Consider the following 21,937-nt stretch of genomic DNA (forward strand, 5'->3'; position numbering starts at 1 on the left):
AATTGGATTTTTACATTTTTTTGGGGGGAATTTCATATAAAAAAATTTGAAAAATATTGTTATTTTTGCAAAATTGACGCTATTTTTTTGTTTATAGCGCATGATAATAAATAAAAAAAAAAAAAAAAAAAAAAAAAAAAAAAAAAAAAAATCGCAAAAAACCCCCTGGTCAGGAAGGGGGTAAAACCTTCCAGAGCTTAAGTGGTTAAACGAAAATTGGTCACCTGGGGACGGACGATAAAAATTTTTGTGTTTGTCCCTCCGTTTTTTTTTTTCGTTGAAAATGTCGGCATCGGCTGCTGAAAGTAGTGTACACTCTAGCCGAAAATCGTACGATTTTACCTCGGACGGGAATTTTCGGCAGATTTTCTACTAGTGTGTACCCCACTTAAGAAAAAACGGAGCTATAAGGGAAATACAACCACCCGATGGTGCCTGCACAGTCTCCGGGCCAACACAGCCTGGTGGTGTCAGCGGCATAACACCAATAATCTATAGAGCGGTTTGTACAGAAGAAATCTGACCACTGCTGTAATGAAGAGGGGTGTGGGATTTTTCCCACTGACCCCCCATGAACTGGTTTTAGCAGGGGTTCCCTTACATCTGAAAATGTTTTCAAGGTTTCCTCTTGAGAAAAAAAAAAAAAGTCTGGGCTAGAGGTCTGGAGGAAGACATACAGAGTAGCACAATGTAGAGAGATGTCCTAAAAATGGGCCTCATACGTCTTGCAAGCAAAATAAGCGCCATTGATTTTTCTTCCCTTCCATTCGCTATGCTGACCTGAATTTACAACGCCAGCCTTTTTCTCAGCAGCCATCTGTTCTGCGCCACCTAAATACATGTCTGATTTTTTATTTTTTTTTACAATGAACTTCCATCTCCTATCACAGCAGTCTTCCATCTTGCACACTACAATTTGTACCTGAACACAGTATATCATACAACCAGAATACGGAACTGTTCACTCTATGTGCAGTTACCTGCGTTTTACTCATGGATAAATGCAGGTAATGGTAAGGACGAAGAGAAATCAATCGTTTTCTGTGTGTCGTGTCACCACCAGAACGCAGTTTTTCCAAATGTGCTCTACACCTGTGTGAGATAATGGACCAGGTTTACATATTATTGCACCTCTGATGGCCATGCATGGGACCACACAGCTCAGTGCACAACGTTACTGTGCCGTGACATGAACGTAAGGTATGACAGGTACCCTTCCCCACTTCCGGGAGACGGCGGCGCGGCCCTGTCTCTCGGAATTTTGGCCCCCTCCTCCTTCCCCTGGCGCCGAGCCAATCCGAATGCATAATGCGCTTCGCGCATGCGCAGTAGAGACCCGCCCGTGAAGCCGCAAGGCTTCACTGCCAGGTTCCCTTACCAGCAATGGCGGCGGCAGCACCCGATGGAAACATCGGCTGCGGTGTCGACATCGCTGGACTCCATGACAGGTAAGTGTCCTAATATTAACCACTTGCCGACCAGTCACAGGTACTGAACTGCGGCAAAGTGGCTCGATTCCGTCCAGCGACGTAGACCTACGTCGCTGGACTCCTCCCCTTGTAGGCGGCGCTACCGCTGTTTTCAGTCACAGCGGGAGTCGGGCCAAGGGAGGAGCGGCGGCGATCGCCGCTGCTCTTCCCCGATCATCGGGGAATCGAGTTTGGAGATCCGCTCCCTTGTGTAAACAGAGCGGGCGGATCTCCTAAGTGACAGGCGGGGACAGATTACAGGGTTCAGCATAGCTGAACATGCGATCTGTCCCTGTGTCACTCAGTCACCTCCCCCCCCCACACATGTTAGTAAGCACCAGGCATACATTAACCCCTCCCTCTACAATAAAATTAACCCCTTCCCTGCCAGTGTCATTATTACAGTAACAGTGCATATTTATAGCACTGATTACTGCAGTAATGTCACTGGCACCCCCAAAAGTGTCAAAAATGTCAGTCAAGTGTCCGATCTGTCCGCCGCAATGTCGCAGTCCCGCAAAAAAAAAAAAAAAAAAGTCGCAGATCGCCGCCATTACTCGTTAAAAAAAAAAAAAAAAAAAAAAGACAGAAGTCTTTCCCTTAGTTAGTAAACGCAATAACTTTTGCACAAACCAATCAAAATACACTTATTGTGATTTTTTTACCAAACATATGTAGCAGAAAACAAATTGGCCAAAAGTTTAAAAAAAATTTAGATTTTTACATTTTTTTGGGGGGGAATTTCATATAAAAAAAAAAAATGTTAAAAATATTGTAATTTTTTCAAAATAAACGCTCTTTTTTGTTTATAGCGCAAAAAGTAAAAATCGCACAGGTGATCAAATACCACCAAAAGAAAGCTCTGTTTGTGGGAAAAAAAGGACGTAAATTTTGTTTAGGTATGGCTTCACACGACCGCGCAATTGTCCATTAAATTCGCACAGCGCCGAATCGCAAAAAGTGGCTTAGACGTAAGACAGCAAAATCCTCCGGTGGTAAAGTGGTTAAGGTATTTACTAGCAAAGTTTCCATTGGTAAAAGCCGTTTTAAAGGGGATTACATACATCTATGTAATCCAACCTATTAAAAATGGGTGGAACTCCGCTTTAAGACAGAGCAAACGTGAAATTCTGTGTGAAACTGGGCAAATCTGCCACAGACATTGGACATGATTCGGATAGTTGCTGCAATGAGTGGTTCAATGTGTTTTGAGTGGCACGGGCGATTCAAGGGTGGAAGAACATTACTGAAAGACCTTTAACAAACTCAAACCCCCCCCCCCCCCCAAAATGTCAAAATCATTCGGCAACTTGTGCATGATGATTTCGGAGGACAATCGAGCGTGCAACTCAAAAACACCTTGAATGACTCATCACAGCATCGCCATAAACCTGCTGAATCGTGTCAAACGTCTCTGGGGCAGATTTGCCCAGTTTTTCCACGTTTGCTCTTTGTTCTAATTTGCGGTCCATGATGAAATAGCAGACGTGGTAACGCATGTGGTCAGAATAGCACCAGATGCACAGCTCCCGATGTACACAGGACGATGTCTTGTGGCACACTGACTTATGAAGGTCGGTACTCCCAACGCTTCCTTTCCCACCGCTTCTAAAAGTGATCCCATGGCAAATCCACTGCAGGGACAACTTTTATCTAAGGGAAAAGAAGAAACTGGTGTTATGGCATCTAGCTGCAGCCATAACCCCGGTATTTAACACCAGAGGCTTGATGTAAATTCCCAGTTAGGCGGTCGGCAAGTGGTAAAGCCTTTACAGATCAATACATTTGTCAACAGTGAACGATGGACCTAGAATTATGGATCTCACTCACTCTTTTCTTCAATTCAGGCTTAGCCGATGCATTTATTGTGATTGTATGGGGAAGGAATGAATCAATTATAGTTTTAATTTTATTAAACTTTAATTTTTTTAATAACTTCTTCTATTTTACTGCTATCACAAGGGGTCCGATAAGCATCCAATGTGATTGCAGGTGACCCGTTCTCTTTTGGGAAACATTAGGGGTCTATTATACCCCACCTGTGATTTTTGATCTTTTTTCAAATAGCCCTGAGGAATGACAACACTGAACCTGGAAGTGATCAGAACTGATCACTTCCAGGTTCATAGTTCACGTGGGGGGGGGGGGGGGACCTCTCCAGCGACTCTCCATTCTGACACCCGCTATGATGATCCCAGGAGGGACAGGTCATCCTGGGACACATGGGGGGGGGGGGGGCAAACCTCTCCAGCGACTCTCCATTCTGACACCCACTATGATGGTCCTAGGAGGGACAGGTCATCCTGGGACTCATGGGGGGGGGGGGGCAACCTCTCCTGCGACTCTCCATTCTGACACCCGCTATGATGATCCTAGGAGGGACAGGTCATCCTGGGACTCATGGGGGGGGAACCTCTCCTGCGACTCTCCATTCTGACACCCGCTATGATGATCCTAGGAGGGACAGGTCTTCCTGACACATTGGGGGGGGGGGCCAAGCCTGCCCTGTGACTCTCCATTCTGACACCTGCTATGATGATCCTAGGAGGGACAGGTCATCCTGGGACTCATGGGGGGGGAGGGCAACCTCTCCTGCGACTCTCCATTCTGACACCCGCTATGATGATCCTAGGAGGGACAGGTCATCCTGGGACACATTGGGGGGGGGGGGCAAAACTCCCCTGCGACTCTCCATTCTGACACCCGCTATGATGATCCTAGGAGGGACAGGTCATCCTGGGACACATGGGGGGGGGGGCAAACCTCCCCTGCGACTCTCCATTCTGACACCCGCTATGATGATCCTAGGAGGGACAGGTCATCCTAGGACACATGGGGGGGGGGGGCAAACCTCTCCAGCGACTCTCCATTCTGACACCCACTATGATGATCCTAGGAGGGACAGGTCATCCTGGGACTCATGGGGGGGGGGGGGGGGGGGGCCAACCTCTCCTGCGACTCTCCATTCTGACACCCGCTATGATGATCCTAGGAGGGACAGGTCATCCTGGGACTCATGGGGGGGGGGAACCTCTCCTGCGACTCTCCATTCTGACACCCGCTATGATGATCCTAGGAGGGACAGGTCTTCCTGACACATTGGGGGGGGGGGCAAGCCTGCCCTGTGACTCTCCATTCTGACACCTGCTATGATGATCCTAGGAGGGACAGGTCATCCTGGGACTCATGGGGGGGGGGGGGCAAACCTCTCCAGCGACTCTCCATTCTGACACCCACTATGATGGTCCTAGGAGGGACAGGTCATCCTGGGACTCATGGGGGGGGGGGCAACCTCTCCTGCGACTCTCCATTCTGACACCCGCTATGATGATCCTAGGAGGGACAGGTCATCCTGGGACTCATGGGGGGGGAACCTCTCCTGCGACTCTCCATTCTGACACCCGCTATGATGATCCTAGGAGGGACAGGTCTTCCTGACACATTGGGGGGGGGGGCCAAGCCTGCCCTGTGACTCTCCATTCTGACACCTGCTATGATGATCCTAGGAGGGACAGGTCATCCTGGGACTCATGGGGGGGGGGCAACCTCTCCTGCGACTCTCCATTCTGACACCCGCTATGATGATCCTAGGAGGGACAGGTCATCCTGGGACACATTGGGGGGGGGGGGGGGGCAAACCTCCCCTGCGACTCTCCATTCTGACACCCGCTATGATGATCCTAGGAGGGACAGGTCATCCTGGGACACACGGGGGGGGGGGGGGCAAACCTCCCCTGCGACTCTCCATTCTGACACCCGCTATGATGATCCTAGGAGGGACAGGTCATCCTAGGACACATGGGGGGGGGGGCAAACCTCTCCAGCGACTCTCCATTCTGACACCCACTATGATGATCCTAGGAGGGACAGGTCATCCTGGGACTCATGGGGGGGGGGGGGGGGCAACCTCTCCTGCGACTCTCCATTCTGACACCCGCTATGATGATCCTAGGAGGGACAGGTCATCCTGGGACTCATGGGGGGGGGAACCTCTCCTGCGACTCTCCATTCTGACACCCGCTATGATGATCCTAGGAGGGACAGGTCTTCCTGACACATTGGGGGGGGGGGGGGGGCAAGCCTGCCCTGTGACTCTCCATTCTGACACCTGCTATGATGATCCTAGGAGGGACAGGTCATCCTGGGACTCATGGGGGGGGGGGGAGGCAACCTCTCCTGCGACTCTCCATTCTGACACCCGCTATGATGATCCTAGGAGGGACAGGTCTTCCTGACACATTGGGGGGGGGGGGGGGGGGCAAGCCTGCCCTGTGACTCTCCATTCTGACACCTGCTATGATGATCCTAGGAGGGACAGGTCATCCTGGGACTCATGGGGGGGGGGGCAACCTCTCCTGCGACTCTCCATTCTGACACCCGCTATGATGATCCTAGGAGGGACAGGTCATCCTGACATGGGGGGGGGGCAAACCTCTCCTGCGACTCTCCATTCCGACACCCGCTACGGTGATCCTAGGAGGGACAGGTCATCCTGACACATGGGGGGGCAATCCTCTCCTGCGACTCTCCATTCTGACACCCGCTATGATGATCCTAGGAGGGACAGGTCATCCTGACACATTTGGGGGGGGGGGGGCAAACCTGCCCTGCGACTCTCCATTCTGACACCCGCTACGATGATCCTAGGAGGGACAGGTCATCCTGGGACACGGGGGGGGGGGTGGCAAACCTCTCCTGCGACTCTCTATTCTGACACCCGCTATGGTGATCCTAGGAGGGACAGGTCATCCTGGGACACATGGGGGGGCAAACCTCTCCTGCGACTCTCCATTCTGACACCCGCTATGATGATCCTAGGAGGGACAGGTCATCCTGGGACACATGGGGGGGCAAACCTCTCCTGCGACTCTCCATTCTGACACCCGCTATGGTGATCCTAGGAGGGACAGGTCATCCTGACACATTTGGGGGGGGGGGGGCAAACCTGCCCTGCGACTCTCCATTCTGACACCCGCTACGATGATCCTAGGAGGGACAGGTCATCCTGGGACACGGGGGGGGGGGGGATGGCAAACCTCTCCTGCGACTCTCTATTCTGACACCCGCTATGGTGATCCTAGGAGGGACAGGTCATCCTGGGACACATGGGGGGGGCAAACCTCTCCTGCGACTCTCCATTCTGACACCCGCTATGATGATCCTAGGAGGGACAGGTCATCCTGGGACACATGGGGGGGCAAACCTCTCCTGCGACTCTCCATTCTGACACCCGCTATGGTGATCCTAGGAGGGACAGGTCATCCTGGGACACATGGGGGGGGGGGCAAACCTCTCCAGCGACTCTCCATTCTGACACCCGCTATGGTGATCCTAGGAGGGACAGGTCATCCTGGGACACATGGGGGGGCAAACCTCTCCTGCGACTCTCCATTCTGACACCCGCTATGATGATCCTAGGAGGGACAGGTCATCCTGGGACACATGGGGGGGGGGGGCAAACCTCTCCTGCGACTCTGCATTCTGACACCCGCTATGGTGATCCTAGGAGGGACAGGTCATCCATGGGGGGCGGGTAGCACATTATAGTACATGTGGAAGTGATCGGGCAGCAGATTTCCCTCCACCACAAAGTCCACAGTGCAGCATGAAAATGTAAACACCCAGCTCCTAACCACTTGACCCCTGGAAGATCTACCCCCCTTCATGACCAGGCCATTTTATGCAATACTGCACTGCGTTACTTTAACTGACATTTGCACGGTGGTCATGCGATGCTGTACCCAAATAGAATTGATGTCCTTTTTTTCCCCACAAATAGAGCTTTCTTTTGGTGGTAATTGATCACCTTTGGTGTTTTATTTGCACTAAAAAAAAAAAAAAAAAAAAAAAGGCTGAAAATTGGGGGGGGGGGGGGGGGAGAGAAAAAAAAATGTATTTTTACTTCTGCTATAAAATATTTAAAAAAAAAAATCTAATTTCTTCAAAAAATTAGGCCAATATGAATTCTGCTACATATTTTTGGTAAAAAAAAAAAAAGAAAAAAATCCCAATAAGCGTATATTGATTCGTACAAAAGGTATAGCATCTACGAACTCTGGAATGTATACTGTGTGTGTGTGTGTAATGTTCCGGTACCTTTGGTACCCTAAATTACTCTTTTCACAAGTGTATGCGCCCCACCATTCTCTTTTGGAAAGGTGCGCATACACCTTTAAGACTGAAGCTGTCATCACTCAGCGCTGGACTAGATGGCTATTTAAATCGCCGGTTCTCACTCACATGTGTTCGTTCAAACACCCTTACCTGGATGCTAACTTGGCTTGAAGCTTTCATGCTTGCAAGCATACCTCGCTGACGGAACCTCGCTGCGCTGATCCCTGTATCCCGCTACTGGATCATCCGCTCCTCCTGAACCACCCTTCGGCTGTATTGCTATTAGTGCTAAGTACCCCGCAGGGGAAACCTCTATAAACTTATACTAAGCTTACACTATCTAGCTCTGCATAGTAAAGACTGTTTATCACATCTGCATAACTAGAATGCTAGCTCTTGAGACTACTGCTACTTATTCCTGCACTGGGTTGATCTCTCTTGTATGTCCACCTGCTACTCTGTCATCTGCTGCCATACATGATTGCTAAACCTACCTGCATCCATCTGCTACTATCTTACCTTCAAGTGTCTGTCACCTACCACCTCCACTCAACCTGTCTCTTAAATCTTCATCATTGTGTTACTACATACATAAAGTCACTCTAGGAACCAGCTTGTTGATTGTGTGTATTTACTGGCTGAAATAAGACCTTCCACACATGATGAGTCATTGAGGTTGGGAATGGTATCTCAGCATATCTCTTACATGACTGCTGAAGTGGAAATATTTCTGCAGCTGAAAATCCACACCATACAAGAAGCGCAGGAGCGTTACAGATTGAACGAACCTAAAAAATGGATTCAGCAGAAATAACCACTCAGGTGACACAATTAAAACAGCAAGTATCTGCGTTAATACACGCACTTGCTGAATTAAAAGAAGACAATCAGGCTCTGTCGCAGCAGGTAATTAGACTGACACAACTTACCACTGCTCAGTCCCCTGAACCCAAGATAAATCCCCCTTTGGTTTTTACAGGCGATCGCAAAAAATTTCGCGAATTTAAAAACGCATGCGAGTTACTTTTTTTGCTAAAACCTCGTACCTACCTTACTGATCACATTAAGGTTTGTACTATTATTTCTTACCTATCAAGCGATCCTCGAGCCTGGGCAGATTCTCTTTTTGAGAAAAGCGACCAGCTTCTCAACTCCTATGCCTTGTTCCTGGCAGAGCTCACTAGCCTATATGATGACCCCAATAGGCAGAGTACTGCCGATCTTCAATTAAGATCCTTGAAACAAGGAAGGAGGCCTGTGGAAGACTTTGTCGCAGAATTCAAGAGATGGACCCTTGATTCAGAATGGAATGATGCATCTCTGAAAACCCAATTTAGGCTTGGCCTATCAGAAGCCGTTAAGGACGAGCTCGCCCAAGCGGATCTGCCTAAAACCCTGGATGCATTAATACAACTCAGTATTACCATAGATAGAAGACTACGAGAAAGAAAGGCTGAAAAGATGGGAATGCCATTATCCGTTTCCTCTCAGAGTCTGGCCGTTCCTATGGAGGTAGGAACCATACGCCCACCGCTATCAACTATGGAAAAAGCCAAAAGACGAAATGAAAATCTCTGCTTGTACTGTGCATCCCCGGATCACAAGATAAACGTCTGTCCCCTAGTCAACAAAAAGAAGGGCGAGTGTTCACATGTCTCTCTAGGAGGATTGACAACTTCATTCACTAACCCCTACATTTCTGTTTTTTTGACATTACAGTGGGACCAGAACAGGATTACTACTAAGGCCATGATTGACACAGGATCTTGTGGAAATTATATGGATATATGCTTAAAATTCCTATTATTTCTAAACTTAAACCTGTCTCAGTGAGTCTTATTACCGGTGTTCCGTTATCCTCTGGTCCGATCACCGATCAGACACAAGCACTTCTAGTCACTATTAACGAGTCTCATAGGGAGACTTCTACCTTCGATTTAATACCATCACCCCACTTTCCCATTGTGTTGGGACTTCCCTGGTTGCACACACACCAACCAACCATAGATTGGAAGGAACGGTCCTTGGCCTTCCCCTCTTGTTATTGCGAGGATACGTGTAACCTCCCGTCTTCCGGGAAGATTCTGTCTGTGGTGACAGATGAGATTGCACCACTATGTTATCAGGATCTTTCTGAGGTTTTTCTTGAGAAAAATGCACAAGCATTACCTCCTCATCGAGACTATGATTGTAGCATTGATCTACTCCCAAATAGCAAATTGCCGTTCGGTCATGTTTATCCTCTTTCACAGGATGAACTTTCCCATCTCAAAACCTATTTGGATGAGAATTTGGAAAAAGGTTTTATTAGACCTTCCACTTCTTCCACAGCAGCAGGACTCTTTTTTGTTCGCAATAAGGATTCAAGTCTCAGACCTATCATCGACTACAGGAAATTGAATGCTATCACAATAAAAGATCGCTATCCTCTACCGCTTATCCCTAAGCTCATTGAGCAGGTGCGTGGAGCTACCCATTTTTCAAAATTGGACCTGAAAGGAGCATACAATCTCATTCGAATCCGTGATGGACACGAGTGGAAGACTGCATTCAGAACTAGATACGGATTGTTCGAATATCTTGTGATGCCATTCGGGCTATGCAATGCCCCTGCAGTTTTCCAACGATTTATAAACGATATTTTTAAAGACTTACTAGATGTCTGTGTTGTGGTATATCTGGACGATATACTTATATATTCACGGACCCTGTCTGAACACATAAGACATGTAAGACTAGTATTATCGAGATTGCTTGCACATAATCTTTATGTGAAACTGAAGAAATGCTTGTTCCATAAAGATGAGGTACTCTTTCTAGGCTACATCATATCCAAAACAGGAATCGAGATGGACATGAGTAAAATATCCTGCATTCAGGATTGGCCTACACCAACCACACGCAAGGCGCTACAGCGATTCCTGGGATTTTCAAATCTCTACAGGAAGTTCATTAAAAACTTTTCTGCTATTGTGAGACCCCTCACACAGCTCACTAGCATAAAAATACCATTTAAATGGTCAGAAGAAGCAAATAAAGCTTTCCACTTGTTAAAGACAAGGTTTACTTCCGCTCCCATATTACGCCATCCAGACCCATCCCTCCAATACATTCTGGAGGTAGATGCGTCAAACATGGCAGTAGGAGCAATACTCTCCCAACGACCAACCCACACTTCACCACTTCATCCAGTCGCCTTTTTTTCGAAATCCCTAAGCAGTCCCGAGATAAATTACCCCGTGGGTGAAAAGGAACTGCTTGCTATAAAATTGGCTCTGGAGAATTGGCGACATTTACTCGAAGGCACCCAATTACCAAAAATTATATACACGGACCATAAAAACCTCCAATATCTTCAGACTAGCAAAACTCTCTCGCACCGACAGGTACGATGGTCACTATTCTTTCTAAGGTTTAACTTCCTAGTGACCTACACACCTGCAGATAAGAACAAAAAGGCGGATGCACTATCACGACTAACTGAAGAAAACTACTTTGAAATCCTTTCCGTTCCTATAATACCTCACAAACGCATTATTGGAGTTGTCCGTTCCTTGAAGGAAGAGGTTTTGCATGGTATAAGTTTGGATTCACCCCCACCACAACTAAATACTGATGCAGAAGGCTTCCTCTACTACAACGACAAACTTTACATACCACCTACCATACGCACCAAGATCTTGGAATTATCGCATGATGTGCCTATGGCAGGACATATGGGTATGACAAAGACTTTTAATTTGATTTCCCGGCAATTCTGGTGGCCTGACATGAAAACATCTATACAAAAATTCGTCTCTTCATGCAATGTCTGTGCCAGGTCCAAAATTGACACTACGAGACCATCCGGTCTACTATGCAGTCTACCAATACCCCAAACTCCATGGGAGGTTTTGTCATTGGACTTCATCGTAGAATTGCCTCTTTCCAAAGGATTTAATACCATCTTGGTGTCAGTGGACCATCTGACAAAGATGGCACATTTCATTGCTATTCGCAGACTACCTTCGTCCAAACAAACGGCAGAACTCCTGATGAAACATGTCTTCAGATTACATGGTATCCCAAAAACTCTTCTTTCTGACCGTGGATCCCAATTTATTTCTAAGTTCTGGCAAGAACTATGTCACATACTACGGATCGAGTGGAAGCTCACTTCTCCTTACCATCCGCAGACCAACGGACAGACTGAAAGAGTCAACCAATGCATCGAGCAGTATTTACGTTGTTACACTTCTTACCAACAGGATGATTGGGTGGATCTTCTCCCCCTGGCAGAATTTGCCTACAACAACGCAACCCACAGTACAACCAAGCAGAGTCCGTTCTACTTGAACTATGGGTTTCATCCCTCTATTCTTCCACCACGCATCCTTCCTTCAAATAACCCAGTAGCTTCAGACTATCTTACCCAAATAAAGGATTCTCTGGGTTTACTAAATACTACCATTGCACACGCTCACAGTCAACAAAAGAAGTACTATGATCTTCGTAGAAGACCTTCTCCACAGTACACTATCGGGGACCTCGTTTGGCTCTCAACAAAAAATTTAAGACTGAAGATCCCTAGCAAAAAGCTTGGACCTCTGTTCTTGGGACCTTTCCCAATCAAAAAACTTATTGGAAAAGCTGCAGTACAGCTTACATTGCCAATAGACCTAAAAATCCATCCCATTTTCCATGTGTCGCTACTGAAACCCCATGTTCCGGGCCAAGGAATAAGGCCTAATATTCCACCTCCCCCTCCTGTACAAGTTGAAGGTGGAGAAGAATACGAGATAAAAGAGATTCTGGATTCTCGTATCTACAGAAGAAGACTTTAGTACTTGGTTAGATGGAAGAACTATGGGCCCCAAGACGACACCTGGCTAAACACCTCTGACATACATGCCCCTAGATTAATCCGCAATTTTCATGCGAGATACCCAGACAAACCAGCTCCAGAGGCCTTCAGGAGCCGGCCTTAAGGGGGGGGGGGGGTATTGTAATGTTCCGGTACCTTTGGTACCCTAAATTACTCTTTTCACAAGTGTATGCACCCCACCATTCTCTTTTGGAAAGGTGCGCATACACCTTTAAGACTGAAGCTGTCATCACTCAGTGCTGGACTAGATGGCTATTTAAATCGCCGGTTCTCACTCACATGTGTTCGTTCAAACACCCTTACCTGGATGCTAACTTGGCTTGAAGCTTTCATGCTTGCAAGCTTACCTCGCTGACGGAACCTCGCTGCGCTGATCCCTGTATCCCGCTACTGGATCATCCGCTCCTCCTGAACCACCCTTCGGCTGTATTGCTATTAGTGCTAAGTACCCCGCAGGGGAAACCTCTATAAACTTATACTAAGCTTACACTATCTAGCTCTGCATAGTAAAGACTGTTTATCACATCTGCATAACTAGATTGCTAGCTCTTGAGACTACTGCTACTTATTCCTGCACTGGGTTGATCTCTCTTGTATGTCCACCTGCTACTCTGTCATCTGCTACCATACATGATTGCTAAACCTACCTGCATCCATCTGCTACTGTCTTACCTTCAAGTGTCTGTCACCTACCACCTCCACTCAACCTGTCTCTTAAATCTTCATCATTGTGTTACTACATACATAAAGTCACTCTAGGAACCAGCTTGCTAATTGTGTGTATTTACTGGCTGAAATAAGACCTTCCACACATGATGAGTCATTGAGGTTGGGAACGGTATCTCAGCATATCTCTTACAAGACTACTGACGTGGAACTATTTCTGCAGCTGAAAATCCACACCATACAAGAAACGCAGGAGCGTTACAGTGCGCGTGCGCGTGTGTGTGTGTGTGTGTGTGTGTGTGTGTGTGTATATATATATATATATATATATATATATATATATATATTATTATTATACAGGATTTATATAGCGCCAACAGTTTGCGCAGCGCTTTACAATATGAAGGAAGACAATACAGTTACAATACAGTTCAAAACAGGAGGAACTAGAGGGCCCTGCTCGTTAGAGCTTACAATCTAGATATACACATACATACATATACATACACTTTATTTTTTTATATACTAGTAATGACGATGATCTGCGACTTATAGCGAGACTGCAATATTGCGGTGGACAATCGGACACTGACACTTTTAAACATTTTCCTGGAACCAGTGACCCTAAAACAGTGATCAGTGCTAAAAATATGCACTATGCTAATGACACTGCCTGGGAAAGGGGTTAAACATCTAGGGCAGGGGTCTTCAAACTATGGCCCTCCAGTTGTTCAGGAACTACAATTCCCCTCATGCTTAGTCATGTCTGTGAATGTCAGAGTTTTTACAATGGCTCACGGGATGTGTAGTTCCACAACAGCTGGAGGGCCGTAGTTTGAGGATCCCTGATCTAGGGCGATCAAAGGGTTAAGTGTGTGCCTAGCCAGTGTTTGTGTGTAAACTGCGTGCTGCTTTTACTAAGGAAAGTGATGGATTCTAGTCCTTGCTTTGCAGGAACATGTCAGAATGGAGCTCTGCCTTGTTTTTAAAGGCAGAGCTGTGTCCCAGGTCCTTGCCCGACGATTAGCAGGTGCCGGTGGACATCCGTTGCCCGACACCCGCAGATTGGCTTTTGCTGTTAGTAATAACATCAGAAGCGGAATTAAATGGGAAAAAAAATATATATTATATATACACACACAGTATCTCACAAAAGTTAGTACACCCTTCACATTTTTGTAAATATTTTATTATATCTTTTCATGTGACAACACTGAAGAAATGACACTTTGCTACAATGTAAAGTAGTGAGTGTACAGCTTGTATAACAGTGTAAATTTGCTGTCCCCTCAAAATAACTCAACACACAGCCATTAATGTCTAAACCGCTGGCAACAAAAGTGAGTACACCCCTAAGTGAAAATGTCCAAATTGGGCCCAAAGTGTCAATATTTTGTGTGGCCACCATTATTTTCTAGCACTGCCTTAACCCTCTTGGGCATGGAGTTCACCAGAACTTCACAGGATGCCACTGGAGTCCTCAACCACTCCTCCATGACGACATCACGGAGCTGGTGGATGTTAGAGACCTTGCGCTCCTCCACCTTATGTTTGAGGATGCCCCACAGATGCTCAATAGGGTTTAGCTCTGGAGACATGCTTGGCCAGTCCATCACCTTTACCCTCAGCTTCTTTAGCAAGGCAGTGGTCGTCTTGGAGGTGTGTTTGGGGTCGTTATGTTGGAATTCTGCCCTGCGGCCCAGTCTCTGAAGGGAGGGGGATCATGCTCTGCTTCAGTATGTCACAGTACATGTTGGTATTCATGGTTCCCTCAATGAACTGTAGCTCCCCAGTGCCGGCAGCACTCATGCAGCCCCAGACCATGACATTCCCGACACTATGCTTGACTGTAGGCAAGACACACTTGTCTTTGTACTCCTCACCTGGTTGCCGCCACACACGCTTGACACCATCTGAACCATACAAGTTTATCTTGGTCTCATCAGAGCACAGGACATGGTTCCAGTAATTAATGTCCTTAGTCTGCATCATCTTTAGAAGAGGCTTCCTTCTGGGACGACAGGCATGCAGACCAATTTGATGCAGTGTGCGGCGTGTGGTCTGAGCACTGACAGGCTGACCCCCCAACCCTACAACCTCTGCAGCAATGCTGGCAGCACTCATACGTCTATTTCCCAAAGACAACCTCTGGATATGACGCTGAGCATGTGCACGCAACTTCTTTGGTCGACCATGGCGAGGCCTGCTCAGGGTCTTGGCAATCTTCTTATAGCCTAGGCCATCTTTATGTAGAGCAACAATTCTTTTTGTTCAGATCCTCAGAGAGTTCTTTGCACTGAGGTACCATACTGAACTTCCAGTGACCAGTATGAGAGAGAGAGAGCGATAACACCAAATTTAACACACCTGCGACCTTGGAACACTAACGAGTCACATGACACCATTGAGGGAAAATGGCCAATTCGGCCCAATTTGGACATTTTCACTTAGGGGTGTACTCACTTTTGTTGCCAGCGGTTTAGACATTAATGGCTGTGTGTTGAGTTATTTTGAGGGGACAGTAAATTTACACTGTTATACAAGCTGTACACTCACTACTTTACATTGTAGCAAAGTGTCATTTCTTCAGTGTTGTCACATAAAGAGGTAATAAACTATTCATAAAAATATGAGGGGTGTACTCACTTTTGTGAAATACTGTGTGTGTGTGTATTATATATATATATATATATATATATATATATATATATATAAATAAATATGTGATCCCGCGCAGAACAGCCACCCCATAGCAGTATAGCAGAGGGGGGAGAGAGATTGGCGCAATCAGACAATGTGGGTGACTGCAATAGTATACTGTGGGCAGGAGGTGGAGTGCAATCCGATGGCTGGACACTTGAATGGCTGCAGGCTTGTAGAGGGTGAAGCGACCCTGTGTGATTCCAGGAGAGAGAGAGAGAGCCAAGCGCAGATCTAAGTGTAGCACAGCAGTACTTTATTTACACACAATTAAAATGGTACTCACAAAAGGTCCATAAAAGCAGGCATCTCTAAAAGCAGTAGCAGGGGGAAATCTGGATGTGACTCCAGAGACTTTCCCCCTGCTACTGCTTTTATGGACCTTTTGTGAGTACCATTTTAATTGTGTGTAAATAAAGTACTGCTGTGCTACACTTAGATCTGCGCTTGGCTCTCTCTCTCTCTCTCACCCCATAGCAGTATATCTGCTGTGGGGCGGTGAGGAAGTGTATATAGCAGCTAGGAGTCGGTTTCTGTCAGTACTGCCGCAGGTGCAATCCTTGTGTTATGACCTTTTCCATGCAACACATAACAATTCCTCCCCTCCTCTCCCTGACGCTCCTCTCTTCCTCCGCCGCTCCCCTCCTCCCCCTGACGCTCCTCTCTTCCTCCGCCGCTCCCCTCCTCTCCCTGACGCTATCTTCCTCCACCGCGCCCCTCCTCCCCCTGACGCTCCTCTCTTCTTCCACCGTTCCTCCCCTTCTCCCCGACGCTCCTCTCTTCCCCCGCCGATCCCCCTCCTCTCCCTGACGCTCCTCTCTTCCTCCGCTGCTCCCCTCCTCTCCCTGATGCTCCTCTCTCCCTCCGCTGCTCCCCTCCTCTCCCTGACGCTCCTCTCTCCCTCCGCTGCTCCCCTCCTCTCCCTCCGCTGCTCCCCTCCTCTCCCTGACTCTCCTATCTCCCTGATGCTCTTATCTCCCTCCGCCGCTCCCCTCCTCTCCCCTCTTCCTCCGCCGCTCCCTTCCTCTCCCTGACGCTCTTCTCTTCCTCCATGGGTCCATTCCTCTCCCTGGCGCTCCTCTCTTCCTCCGCGGCTCCCTTCCTCTCCCTGACGCTCTTCTCTTCCTCCGCCGATCCCCTCCTCTCCCTGACGCTCCTATCTCCCTCCGCCGCTCCCCTCTCCCTGACGCTCCTTTCCTCTCCCTCCGCCGCTCCCTTCCTCTCCCCGACGCTCCTCTCTTCCTCCGCGGTTCCCTTCCTCTCCCTGACGCTCTTCTCTTCCTCCGCCGCTCCCTGACGCTCCCATCTTCCTCCGCTGCTCCCCTCCTCTCCCTGACGCTCCTATCTTCCTCCGGCGCTCCCCTCCTCTCCCTGACGCTCCTCTCTCAGACGCTCTTCTCTTCCTCTGCCCCTCCCCCTGACGCTCCTCTCTTCTTCCACCGCTCCTCCCCGCCTCCCCCTAACACTCTCTTCTTCCACCGCTCCTCCCCCTGACGCTCCTCTCTTCCTCCGCGGCTCCCTTCCTCTCCCTGACGCTCCTCTCTTCCTCCGCGGCTCCCTTCCTCTCCCTGACGCTCCTCTCTTCCTCCGCGGCTCCCTTCCTCTCCCTGACGCTCCTCTCTTCCTCCGCGGTTCCCTTCCTCTCCCCGACGCTCCTCTCTTCCTCCGCGGCTCCCTTCCTCTCCCTGACGCTCCTCTCTTCCTCCGCGGCTCCCTTCCTCTCCCTGACGCTCCTCTCTTCCTCCGCGGCTCCCTTCCTCTCCCTGACGCTCCTCTCTTCCTCCGCGGCTCCCTTCCTCTCCCTGACGCTCCTCTCTTCCTCCGCGGTTCCCTTCCTCTCCCCTCCTCTCCCCTCTTCCTCCGCCGCTCCCTTCCTCTCCCTGACGCTCTTCTCTTCCTCCATGGGTCCATTCCTCTCCCTGGCGCTCCTCTCTTCCTCCGCGGCTCCCTTCCTCTCCCTGACGCTCTTCTCTTCCTCCGCCGATCCCCTCCTCTCCCTGACGCTCCTATCTCCCTCCGCCGCTCCCCTCTCCCTGACGCTCCTTTCCTCTCCCTCCGCCGCTCCCTTCCTCTCCCCGACGCTCCCTTCCTCTCCCCGATTCCCTTCCTCTCCCTGACGCTCTTCTCTTCCTCCGCGGCTCCCTTCCTCTCCCTGACGCTGCTCTCTTCCTCCGCGGTTCCCTTCCTCTCCCTGACGCTCCTATCTCCCTCCACCGCTCCCCTCCTCTCCCTGACGCTCTTCTCTTCCTCTGCGGCTCCCTTCCTCTCCCTGACGCTCCTCTCTTCCTCCGCGGCTCCCTTCCTCTCCCTGACGCTCTTCTCTTCCTCCGCCGCTCCCTGACGCTCCCATCTTCCTCCGCTGCTCCCCTCCTCTCCCTGACGCTCCTATCTTCCTCCGGCGCTCCCCTCCTCTCCCTGACGCTCCTCTCTCAGACGCTCTTCTCTTCCTCTGCCCCTCCCCCTGACGCTCCTCTCTTCTTCCACCGCTCCTCCCCGCCTCCCCCTGACACTCTCTTCTTCCACCGCTCCTCCCCCTGACGCTCCTCTCTTCCTCCGCGGCTCCCTTCCTCTCCCTGACGCTCCTCTCTTCCTCCGCGGCTCCCTTCCTCTCCCTGACGCTCCTCTCTTCCTCCGCGGCTCCCTTCCTCTCCCTGACGCTCCTCTCTTCCTCCGCGGTTCCCTTCCTCTCCCCGACGCTCCTCTCTTCCTCCGCGGCTCCCTTCCTCTCCCTAACACTCTTCTCTTCCTCCTCTTCCCTCCTCTCCCTGACGCTCCTCTCTTCCTCCGCCGCTCCCATCTTCCTCCGGTGCTCCCCTCCTCTCCCTGACGCTCCTCTCCCTAACGCTCCTTTCTTCCTCCGGCGCTCACCTCCTCTCCCTGACACTCCTATCTTCCTCCGGCGCTCCCCTCCTCTCCCTGACGCTCATCTCTCAGACGCTCTTCTCTTCCTCTGCCCCTCCCCCTAACGCTCCTCTCTTCTTCCACCGCTCCTCCCCGCCTCCCCCTGACGCTCCTCTTCTTCCACCGCTCCTCCCCCCTGACGCTCCTCTCTCTGACGCTCTTCTCTTCCCCTGCCGCTCCCCTCCTCTCCCTGACGCTATCTTCCTCCACCGCTCCTCTCCTCTCCCTGACGCTCTTCTCTTTCTCCACAGCTCCCTTTCTCTCCCTGACGCTCCTCTCTTCCTCCGAAGCTCCCTTCCTCTCCCTGACGCTCCTCTCTTCCTCTGACGCTCCCCTCATCTCCCTGACGCTCCCATCTTCCTCCGCCGCTCCCCTCCTCTCCCTGACGCTCCTCTCTTCCTCCGCCGCTCCTCCCCCTGACAGTCCTCTCTTCCTCCGCCGATATCCTCCTCTCACTGACGCTCCTCTCTTCCTCCGCCGCTCCCCTCCTCTCCCTGACGCTCCTCTCTTCCTCCGCCGCTCCCCTCCTCTCCCTGACGCTCCTCTCTTCCTCCGCCGCTCCTCCCCCTGACGCTCCTCTCTTCCTCCGCCGGTATCCTCCTCTCACTGACGCTCCTCTCTCCCTCCGCCGCTCCCCTCCTCTCACTGACGCTCCTCTCTCCCTCCGCTGCTCCCCTCCTCTCCCTGACGCTCCTCTCTCCCTCCGCCGCTCCCCTCCTCTCCCTGATGCTCCCCTCCTCTCCCTGACGCTCCTCTCTCCCTCCGCTGCTCCCCTCCTCTCTCTGACGCTCTTCTCTTCCTCTGACGCTCTTCTCTTCCTCCGCAGCTCCCTTCCTCTCCCTGACGCCCCTCTCTCCCTCCGCCGCTCCCCTCCTCTCTCTGACGCTCTTCTCTTCCTCTGACGCTCTTCTCTTCCTCCGCAGCTCCCTTCCTCTCCCTGACGCCCCTCTCTCCCTCCGCCGCTCCCCTCCTCTCTCTGACGCTCTTCTCTTCCTCTGACGCTCTTCTCTTCCTCTGCAGCTCCCTTCCTCCGCCGCTCCCCTCCTCTCCCTGATGCTCCCCTCCTCCTTACAGGAGAATGTCTCCCCCTGGTGGTGGGGGGCAGTCAGGTCACACATGGCTCCTGTGATGGTGTGGAGGGAAGATATAACACCCCCCATACACTGTATATTCCTCTATCCCCCATCCCTGCACCCCCTTTATATGTCTGTCACACTCCATGCAGCCCCGGACATCACCTCCCCATCACCTCCCCCTCACCTCCCAGGTTGGTGTCATGTGCCCTCACCTCCCTGAGGGGTAAAATCCCCCATACCCGACCAGCCTGATATCACCCCGCACACCGGGAGCCTCACCTGCCGCCATGCGCTGTCCTCCCTCCCCCCGGTAGGGGGGGTGTCTCCGGCTCCTCTCACAGCTCACCGCGGGACAGCCGCTCACCTGCAGCAGCCATCACTCAGCAGTCATCCATGCAGGGGGCGTGGCCGGACGCGCCGGAAGGCGATTGGCTGCGTCGCATAGGCGCTGCTACGCGAGGCCGCTGGGAAAGGCGCGTGCCCTACGCCAGAGCAGATGGCCGAGCGTGCGCGCGCGACCTCCCTCCAGAGGCAGGCAGGGGGGGTCAGGTGATTCTCGGCAACCAATCAGGGGGCGGCGAGGGCGGAGAAGCGGCGGAGTATCCTGTGGTGAATGGTGATGGGCGGCGCTGTGCAGACGAAAGAGCGACTGAGAGAGAGATGGATGGAGGATAGAAAGAGATGTGTGGATAGAGAGAGGGGGGCAGAGACATGGAGGAAGCTTGCTACCGAGAGAAGGGGGCGCAAGCATTTTATTTATGTTATATAGATATACTTATTACTATGTAAAATATGTATGAATACGCATGGTTTTCTACACAAAAAGATACACAATGGAAACGGAGATGACCAGTGATCCTGCTGATCACAGCTCATTTCCGATCATTCTCAGTTTATCAAACAGAAATGATCGGGGGAGAACATGTTCTTCGCTGATCATCTCTTCACACGGGAATCTGTCATTGACTGACACAGAAACAGCCAGGTCATGAAGCTGCGATCCCCGCACTTCACTGGCGATCTGGGTCAGAATTCACACTCCCGGGTTCACCAGCCTGGAGCTTGTGAAGCGGTGAGTGAAGACAGAATCGGGGGAGGGGGGGGGGGGAAAGAAAGATTATGGACTTCTTTCTTCCTCGTTCAGACCCCCCAACACAGTAATCATGTCCCCCTGCCATATTTATGTATATATATACTAGGGATGCACCGAATATTCGGCGGCCGAACATTATTCGGCCGAAAATAGAAAAAAATAGCACTTTCGGTGTTCGGCCGAATAAGTCAAAAAGCCGAATAATTTTGTGCCGAACAATAGGGCTGAACGATAGTAGATATGATATCGACTATCGTTCTGTGGCCGTAGGCGATATTCATATCGCCGAGGTCGCGATATTTACAGGGGGAAGGGACTCGGAGGAGGACTCACAGACTTCCGTGTTAGGCAGGGGAAGCCGGGACACTTCAGCGGTGAGCATACATACATTACTCACTCATGCACTGCAGCCCGCCCCACACATTCAGTGAGTCTTACTCTCCTCCCTAGTTTTTTCAATGGCACATTCAGGAAGCCAATCACGCCGTGATTAGCTGCACAGCGAACCAATCACGCGTGCCTGCACACCTGATTGGTTCCGCTGTGCCGCTACTCACGGCGTGATTGGCTTCCTGAATGTGCCATTGAAAAAACTAGGGAGGAGAGTAACTCACTGAATGTGTGGGGCGGGCTGCAGTGCACGAGTGAGTAATGTATGTATGCGGCTGTGCTCCTTTCCAGGCTACTACTAGTCCACCTCCAGCCTCCTACTACCACCACTATGAGAGACTGTCTGTCACTATAATCTGATCGAGTCCACACTGACACTGACTGACTGTCACTGAGTAATTGATGTTACCACATTAACCCTGACCTGCCCAGTGCCCTGTATCTGCAATTAAAATTTACAAGGCTGCCTGCATGCTTCCTGATTTCCATTCCCAGCATCCTTCCCAATCCCTACAGTGTCACTAACATTAACCCTATGGTACAAGGCTGCAGTGTGCACTGAATCCCATTCCCTACAGTAACATTTAGGGAGAGAGACATGAGAGGACAAGAGAGAGAGAGAGAGACATGAGAGGACAAGAGAGAGAGAGAGACATGAGAGGAC

At 50.3% G+C, this 21,937-nt stretch overlaps 1 protein-coding gene across 1 annotated transcript in view; it reads right to left on the reverse strand.

Moving 5' to 3' along the window:
- LOC309559952 (uncharacterized protein) overlaps window positions 1-20,250 on the reverse strand; it is a 72,516-nt gene extending 52,266 nt beyond the window's left edge. Inside the window, exon 1 of the mRNA XM_082263429.1 lies at window positions 20,070-20,250. The gene's annotated coding sequence lies outside the window, so the exon portion shown is untranslated. The remainder of the gene's footprint in view (window positions 1-20,069) is intronic.
- Between the last annotated feature and the right edge of the window lie 1,687 nt (window positions 20,251-21,937).

Source organism: Pelophylax lessonae (assembly GCF_965119305.1).
Source record: "Pelophylax lessonae genome assembly, chromosome: 7".
NCBI lineage: Eukaryota > Metazoa > Chordata > Amphibia > Anura > Ranidae > Pelophylax > Pelophylax lessonae.